Source organism: Hydra vulgaris, chromosome 03, assembly GCF_038396675.1.
Source record: "Hydra vulgaris chromosome 03, alternate assembly HydraT2T_AEP".
NCBI classification, from domain to species: domain Eukaryota; kingdom Metazoa; phylum Cnidaria; class Hydrozoa; order Anthoathecata; family Hydridae; genus Hydra; species Hydra vulgaris.
The window spans coordinates 13270314-13279918 of record NC_088922.1 but is presented as its reverse complement, the minus strand read 5'-3'; positions in this window follow the sequence as shown (position 1 = coordinate 13279918).

Sequence of the window (9605 nt, the reverse complement as noted above, 5' to 3'; positions counted from 1 at the left end):
TCTTGAGTAGATGGCACGTTTTTTGATATCACCCAACTCAAAACATAAATTCGTTTCCGCATTATTTCTTAATATATTTTGTCCATACATCAAGTGAAAAGGAGTAAGCGTTTCTTCATTATCACCTTCACTCATGTAAACAAGTGGTCTACTATTAATTACAGATTCGATATCGCATAAAATTGTTTGCAGTTCTTCATAAGTAACGAGGGATTTTCCCATAACCTTTAATATTGGTATCTTAACTTATCGTACCAATCTTTCATAAAATCATCCCCACCAAGGGGAAGCAGGTAGGATGAATTTTTGATTAATGTTATTATTTAAACAAATTTTCTTCACTTGAATCGATTTAAATGTTTTAAAATTGTCACTAATAATGCTATCAGGTATGCCCTTGCGTGCAATTAAGCGTTTGAGTGCTCAGATGAAAGCAGGGATCTTCATGTCAGGAGTTATTTCCAGATGAGCAGCACGACTAGATGCACAGGTCAGTTTTTAAGTAAATTTTTACATATAAAGGTCCAGCAAAATCTACACCAACAGCTTGAAAGGAAAACATAGAAATATTTAACAATTTATAACTTCTGAAAGTTTAAGTATTTTAGAGCTTGAAAATGAACTTAGTATTTGTACTAAATTTTTTATTTGACCAATAAAACGAGAATACTAACGGGTGCGTGATTACCTCATGAATTGCTCGACTACCCCACGTTACGATACTTCCCATTTATATCCTCTTCCATGGCGCTCTGTGACAAGACTAGGTCTTCTAGGGGCACTTCAAACAAAAAATAAAAAAGACTATTGCGTTTACTTCATTTCTATTGTTATTAAAAAAGTATTTCGTCAATCGCTAACTTTGATTGACAAAAATTATAGAGTAAACTGTCACTTATGTTTATATGGAACTTTATTTCACTTGTAAATAACAAACATGATTTTCAATCGAGTCTGCTTTTTAATATTTGGGACTAATCGATCAAGACACGATAAAATTATGCATTTCATGTTAGTCCAGAACTGTTTACATTAGCTGAATGGAAGACCAATCACAGCTACAAAACAAATTGCAGAAATATTTTTTAGTGTATTATCTAAAATTTCTACATTATATATAGTATGACAATGTTATTGTTGCTGTCAAACTAATTGATGATGTTAGATTGATTGTTGCCGAGACCACGGATATTCAAATGAAAACTGTAAGCCTTTTATATATCGAATGTTTTCAAGTTTTCCATTTCTGTAGTGGTATGATTCATATTTTTTGCCGCATGCTTTTTTCATGAGCAGATGTGTTTTTGCAAGCATAATATTTAAAATAAAATAAGTTGAAATTCTTTAGAGTTTTAGTATTTTTATGTCTTTGAAAAATAAAGTAACGGCTTGTAGTGGGCGTATCTACACTACATGTAATTCAACTGGCTTGTTTCTGTTTAATATATATACTTTTCAATGCTGAAGGGCATGTACTTGCCCAAGCAATATTACAATAACTTATGGAGCTATGGGTATGTTACTTAGGTAGGTGTAGGTACTTTAGGCGTAGGTGTTTTGTTTTTTGCATAATGTCTATAGTTTTAAAAATTAGCGTAATACGATTTTTCCCATTAAGATGAGGAAAGATATAAATTACCAAAAGTGAAAAAATAAATCTTGGTTTTAATTTAATAAATATTGGTTTTAATTTAATAAATTGTTCAAGGATTTAAACGTATATCATTGCTACAGTGCTTTCGTACAAAAATATAACGAGTTGACTGTACTGAATATTCTAAAGAAAAGAGCGAGATATGATCAAAAAGTTAAAAAAGATTCAATAACAGTTAAAGTTAAAGCCTTAAAAATTTTAAAATTTTAGGGTATATAATTGTGCATTTAAAATACAGATAAATTAAATTATATTAAACAAATGAACTAAAAACAAGAAAAATTATTGTCTGCTGAAAAGATAAATTCTTTTAATTTTCGTTTGAAAGAAGTTACAGTCTATTTCTAAGACAAATCAAAATTTAGTTTGGCAGAAAGGTTCTTGTAGATTTTTTCCGTTGCGAAAATTGTATTTCTTTATGGATTTTACATTATAAAGGTTTATAAATATATCAGAAGGTAAATGATTTTTACATTTAAGCATGAAACATAAAATATTATAAACATTTAGTTCGTATACATTTAAGGCTTTCATTTCTCTCAAAAATGGTTTTGAATTTGAAAAATCATTTAATAAAATTAAATAAGCGACCTGCATGTTTGTGATGCTGAGATTTAAGTTTAGTTTTGTGCGCGTTTCCCCGTATAATATTTGCATAATTTAAATGTGAGTGGATAAATAAATAATAATGTTTTAATTGTTGTTTATTTAACATATGTCGAACTTTATATATAATTCTAATACTTTTAGCAACTTTCATGGAGATATTATCGAATTGTTGTTTCCTGGATAAGTTTTTATCTACAAGAACTCCAAGAAGTTTTGTAACTCTTTCCCTTTTTAGTATTGTATTATCAGTAAAGAGGTCTGGCATCGTATTTGGTAAACATTTTTTTCTAGATATTAGGTAAAAATGTGTCCATTTCGTTTTATCAATATTGAGGGACAACCTGTTTTTCTTAAACCAATATGAGATTATATTTAATTCTTGTGTCATATTATTAAAAAGTATATTTGTTTTTTCATGAGGTTGGAATAGGTTTGCGTCATCAGCAAAAACTATAGTGGTTAAGTTAGAGGCTTTGTTAAGGTCATTTATATATGTTAAAAATATTTTTTATCTTTATTTTTTTTAAACCTAACGTACAGTGAATTTGAAGCAGCATTTAAATCATTAAAATGAAATTCATATAAATATAGGTAAATAAGGCTTCCATGCAGGTATAGCGAACTCAATAAGCTGTCTCACAAATGTCGTATATAGTGATTTTACCGTTTCCACATCAAAGAATGTAAATGTACGTTTGAACCAAATTTCTTTGCACTTTTGTTGTCGATGAAGTTACTTGTTCATGCCATTTAAAGTCAGATGAAATAATCACGCCCAAATCTCTTCCACTTACTGTTGGATCTAATTTATGCTAATTTATGCTTTTCGTCGTCATGGGTTATACTATAACTTATTTGTGGATTCTTTTTACTTGAAACACTTTTCACTTTTCAACGGTTAACCAGATATCCATCCATTTTACAAACTTATTGATATTGTCATTTTCTAAAGACTCCCGATCTTGAACATTTTTTATAACGTTGATTAGTTTACTGTCATCTGCGTATAATTTACAACGGGATATTGATGAGTTAGAGAAAGTGCAAAGAAAAACAACGAAGTTAGTCCCACAACTTAAATAGATTTTATATGGAAAAAGACTAAAAGCAAAGGATTTAACAACATCGGAGAAAGGAAGAGCAAAAGGAGATCTTTTGCAGGAATACAGATTTAAGCAAAATATTGACCAAGTAAGTTAGTACAAAAAGCCACAATCGGCATTATCCTTGATTCGTTCTGGCCCAGCTTTTTCGGTTTGGAACAACAAGTAAAGGTTAGAAATACATAGAGTGCATCATAAATTCGTATACTGAGCAAAATTGATAATTTTTTTTTTCTAGTTAATTAAAACGTTGTCGCTCCGAATCTGTAGGTAATAAAAAATTCTGACGCGTAGTGTGATTTATAATGGGCCCAAAAGGGAACCCATATAAATCTTTTTCCCAGAAAAAACATATCACTTATTAAAATTTTTTTAGTTTTTCATTTTGTTTTCTATTTGTTCTTTTGGAGTTGCGTTAAAAAAAAGATTTTAAAAAATTAGAAAAAAAACCATGCGTTTTTTAAATAATTTTAATAAAACAAAGATTTTATAAAAATTTAAAAAAAAATAAAGCTTAAAACAATGAAACTAAATACAAAAAATATAAAAATTGCTTTGAAAGATTAAAAAAGCAAACAAAAAAAAGTTTTTATTCGAACCACTTTTACAAAAAAACACCGTTATTCAAATCAGATTAAAGCTAAACATGAACCAAGAAATATTTGATAAGAAAGAAATTGCTGAAAACTTTAACAAATTGTTTAGGGGTTGTTCATAAGTTATGTAACGCTATAAAGGGGAGAGGGTTGGTGGTTTTGTGACAACTCATACAAAATTTGCTACTTAAGTGTTGCGATTTTGTGACGAGGGGGATCAAAAACGGTCAAAAATTGCGTGACGTAAATTATGGACGACCCCTTATCTAAAAAGATTATAAACGTTAGCTGCACAATTCGATAGATTAGAATTATTTTGTTTTATCTCCATGTTTTTTTGAACCGAGAAAATCAAGTTCAAAGTTTTAAATGGATCTGCAGGCCAAATAACATAAAAAACGCAAACAAAACCGATTTGTATTAATTTCCTATACAGACTACCACAGTTTTAAAGAAATTTTTTCAAAATAGTTTAAGTGCAGGTGTCTGGATTACTACACCCTGATTTGGAGATAGAACAATGCAATACGCACTTTTTAAAAAAAATAATGTTTTATTTTGTTCTCCATTTTTGTTAAAAAAAAATACAAACTGGTATCTTTTTATATATATTGTGGCAAAATGATTGTATATTTTGGCAATTAAAGTAGTGTACGGTCCATATCTGTTTTATTAGAAAAAAAAATCTTATTTTACACTAGTGAAAATTACATAAACACGCTATTTAGTCTCAAAATCAATTCAACAGAGATAATAAGTGATATATTATCTAAAGTATGTACCAAGATCTTCACAACGAAATAAAACTTTAGTTATAAATTCTAAAAGCATACCAAAAAAGCATTCTAAAAAAATAAAAGCAAACATCTAAAATACATTGCATAATAAAAAGATATCTTAGAGAATAATTAGTTAACCAACACCTCTGGTTAATCTACTAAAAACATAGCATTTCAGTAAAAAGCCCATTTAACAACATAACATATAAAACATAAATATTTTGACAATAAAATAAATTGTTTTAAAATACTCTTATAAAATGCAATATTTACAGACATATAATTGAACATATCTTGAAGGATATTGGCTATATCATTTGAAATTTGAGCATCCTGATTCAAGGCAGAAAACATTAGTACCACTGTCACGACTAAGATCGTAGATTGTTAATTCATGCTTTTGAACATGAACTTTCTGTTGTATACATGATCTGAATGTTAGATGCTGGAAAACTCAAAATTAAAATAGAAATAGCTGAAAAATGTTTGAAACCCAATTTTTTCATTTGGTAGACAGAAAAAAAAATTTTTTGAAGAGCTGGAATTGCTCTGATTTGACCAAAGGGACTAAATATTTCAACAGATGCGAGTGCTCTATCAATATAACTGTGGATATTATCAACCTCTTGTATATTAGAATTCCCTTGTCTTATACTTTTGTTAAATTACTATGTTTTTTGGGTAACTTATCACAAACCAAAAATCATCAAATATACGTGTTTATTTTTTATCACTGATATTTGTTGTGCATTTAAATTTACAAGAATTTAACAGCCTTTTTTTTTTGGTTACAGACTTGCATGAAACATTTTCTTCCTTTCTATTTTTATACGGTTGATCAGAAGAATCTTAGCTGCTTTCTCACATTCTGGGTCCAAGTTTTAGGTGCCGACTTCCTTTTCCTAGTTTTTCCTAAACGTAGGAGCAGACGACGAGCTGGTGCTCTTTAGGATTACCATCATGAAAACCAAGAACAGTCAGATCAGTCTCTGAAAAAAAAAATATATATATGTGTATATGTATACGTGTGTGTGTGTGTGTTTGCGTGTGTGTGTGAACAATAACATAATTTATCTTGAAAATTTTGTTGTTATTTTTTTGTAATAAAAATATCGCTATCATTTTGGCGTAAATAACTTTTGATTGGATAAAACGGAGATAGCACATTATCATTTTAATTTATAAATAAGATTAAGAAGAACAATGTGCAATGCCAGGTATAGTAAGTTAATTTTTTTTTTACTGATTTATTTGTAAAAAATAAATATTTTACCCATAAAAAGAAAAAAATTGATCTAACTCAATTTTTTTGATTTGTGGAGATAGAACAAAATAGTTCTAACCTCGCAAATTTTTCAAGATTTGTGGATGAATACCGTTCATCTACGTTTTTTTTTTCTATCGTTATGCAGCTAATTCATAGCAATAAAATTCAACAATTAATAATAAACTTTTAATATAAATTTTAATATAATTTTTATATAAATCTTAGTATAATTATATTACAATTTTATTTTTGATTATAATTTTAACTTAATAAAAAATAGTGTAATAATTTTATTATAATTTTAATACAAATTTTAATGATAGAAAAAATTAAATTAGCATAAAAACCATAGAGCTAAATCATAGCTGTTACAAAGTCATGATTTTTCTCCATAGCTTTTGCTAAAACATTTGAAAAAATTCCTCATAAACATTTGCTACGCAAACTGAGAGCTTTAATATATATATTGCATTGTTGAAGTGGATTGAAGCATGGCTATCAAATTGCCAACAAAGGGTAGCTATGATTAGGCACGTATAAACTTGGGCATCTGTCTCAAGTTGAGTTTTGCAAGGAATGGTTCCAGAACCATTACTATTTATCCTCTTTATTAACGATCCTCCAGACAACCTTTCGCCTCACATCAAACTATATTATATCGGATGGTAACGAAATAGCATCATCAAATCTAAAGAAGACTTGTCAATCTTACAAGATCACATTGACAAAGCCGTGAAATGGTTCAGCGTGTGGCGTATGCCTTTTAACGTGGCAAAATGCAAGTTAATAGGTCGCGAAACTAAAAGGTCAACACAACAACATTAAATGAGGAGCGATGACGGATCTCGAATACAACTTGGAGTTACTAAGATCGAAAGAGACCTTGGCGTCTCAGACAACTTAAAATAAAAAATATCAAGTCAAAATAGCCGCCTCAACAGCCAATCAAGTACTTTGTAGGTTGAAAAAAGCATTCCGTAGTTAAGGCATCGTCGTATAGTGCAGCACAAGGTCCTATTTTGACAGTCTTGTGCTTTACACTTTTCACTCGATGTAACAACATTTTTTTTCTTCATTATGAAATTTTCTGGTGATATTTGCTTTTTAATTTCCCAATAACTCAATGTAATACTTGCTGTTGACTAATGCTCAATATTCAGTGTAGTAAATAAAATTTTTATCTTTTGTATCCTAAAATTCCAATGTCATAATTTTGCCAGCTGTTTATTATGTTTTTCCTTGTTCTGGATAGCTTTCATTGGCTGCTGGTAGATTTTGGATTGAAATAATGTAAATCTATGTTTTATCTATTGTGATGTACCAACACATAACTCAGATTTATTTTACTTAAAATTGTCTAAAGAGAAATTTTTGTGTGTGTGTGTATTTAATTAAGCCATTCAAATGGAAAACTTTTTTTTTTTAATTTATTTTTCTTCTATAGTATACATTTTCGTGATTACATAATAAAGATTCGTTTAGATTGAATATACATATAAATATAAAAAATCACAAACATAAATAATAAACAAACTTCTGTAATACGAACTGTAAGAAGAACGCGGGAAACTTGCAGAAGACCAAAAGGTCTTATCATTAAGAACCGCTTTACATTGTCATACACATATATATATATATATATATAGGAACACCACACTTTAATATAGAAGGATTAGAGAGTTTATTATCTTCATAGTATATAGACTGTACACGTTTATCTAAGTGGCTTTCTATCCATTTGTCGTTCTACCCTTTATGCCATACATATTAAGCTTTGATAATAATATTTTGTGGTCGACTGTATCAAAAGCCTTAGAGAGATCTATGACTACACCTAATGTAACTTCTCCGTTTGTAAAATAGTTTTTTATTTATATAAAGTATTGATATTGGTCTGTAAATGTCTATTTCACTTGTATCTCCTGATTTAAAAATAGGTTTTACTTTCGCAGTTTTCATAGTAATTAACTTTGGCGGTTAATTATTATGTTACTATCGTCGGTTCCGGTTGCTTTGTTTCTTCTTAGGTTTTTAAAAGCATTATCAAATTCTAACATAGTTAGTTTTTCGTTATTTAATTCATTTTTATTACGATCTAAATATTTATCAAAAGATTTATTTACACTAGGAATTTGGGATGCAAGTTTAGATCCTATATTAACAAAGAAGTTGCTAAACTCATTTGCAATGACGTTTTCATCATCAATTGTTTTGTGGTTGATTTTTATAGTTTTAGGAAAGCACGGTTTGTTAATTTTTGGTTTACCAATAATTTCATTTAATAATTGCCATGTTTTCCCAGAATCTGTTTGACACTTTTCAAGTAGTTTATTATAATAACTAGCTTTAGCGGTTTTTTTAATTTTTTCAAAGAGACTTGCATAATTCTTGTATTCCGATTTTGTTTTATCGCATCCATTTTTAAGGTACTTTATATATAATTGTTGTTTCCGCTTAGATGATTTTTTAAGACCTTCACTCAACCAAGTTGAATTTATGTCTTTAAATTTAATTGTTTTTACTACTTTGGGGAAGTGTTTATCATAAAGAAATAAAAAAATATCTATAAGCGTATTATACATTAAATTGGTATCGTTTGAGGATTCTAAATCTAACCAGTCAATATTGGCTAACTCACTTTTAAAGTTAACCTGGCTATCCAAAGAAAAATGCCGCTTTTTGATTGTTTTTTTTTTATTTATTTTAATTTTATTTGAGGTATTTATTAAAATAAATATCGGAAAGTGATCCGATATAGATGTTTTAATTACTCCTTTCTTTAAGGAGATTTCAAATAAAGAATTTGTTAGTATATTGTCTATTCGTGTGGCCGAATTTTTTGTAATTCGCGTTGGTTTATTTATAAGAGGAATTACACCAAATTGAAATAAATTATTGTAAAAACTTTGTGTTTCCTTATTATTTTCATAATTTAGAGCATTAAGATTAAAATCTTCTCGAATAAATAAATTTTTTTTCTCGGAAGCTTTTCAAAATAATATTTTGAAGATGATTTGAGAATATTTCTGTTGATGTTTGTGGCGGTTTATAGCACCATGATATTAAGGTATTTTTAGAGTGATTGTTAATGATTTCAATAGAAACAACTTTTTTATGCCTAAATGTTTGCGTAATACATCCGAAGTACCTTCTAAACTAATGGTCAGATAAATTTTTTTGAAATTTGGCACTATTAAAATATTAGATATTTAGCTACATAAACCGCTGGGTTTATGTAGCCCCAAATGTGGGATTACTTTTTTAGTTTGTATTTTAAGCTCGCAAATGTTGGATTTAAGGATACTTGAAGATAACGGAATGCGAGGCAACCTAATTCAACAGCACTCGAAAAATTAATGAGGTCAATTTTTACGTGAAACACAGACGCAAAAACAAGCTAGATTAGTTTACTATCTTCGGAGTCACAGTCAGTGCCTCGATAAACATCGAGTAAAAAGTTGCACTGATAGAGAACAGTTATTTACAAATCGAATTGTGTGTCACTGGAACGGTCTTCCGCAATTGATGCGCAAAGTGTCAACTGTTTCAAGAATTCTGTTTTATAACTATAGTAGCTTTGTATGCAGCACAAGACTG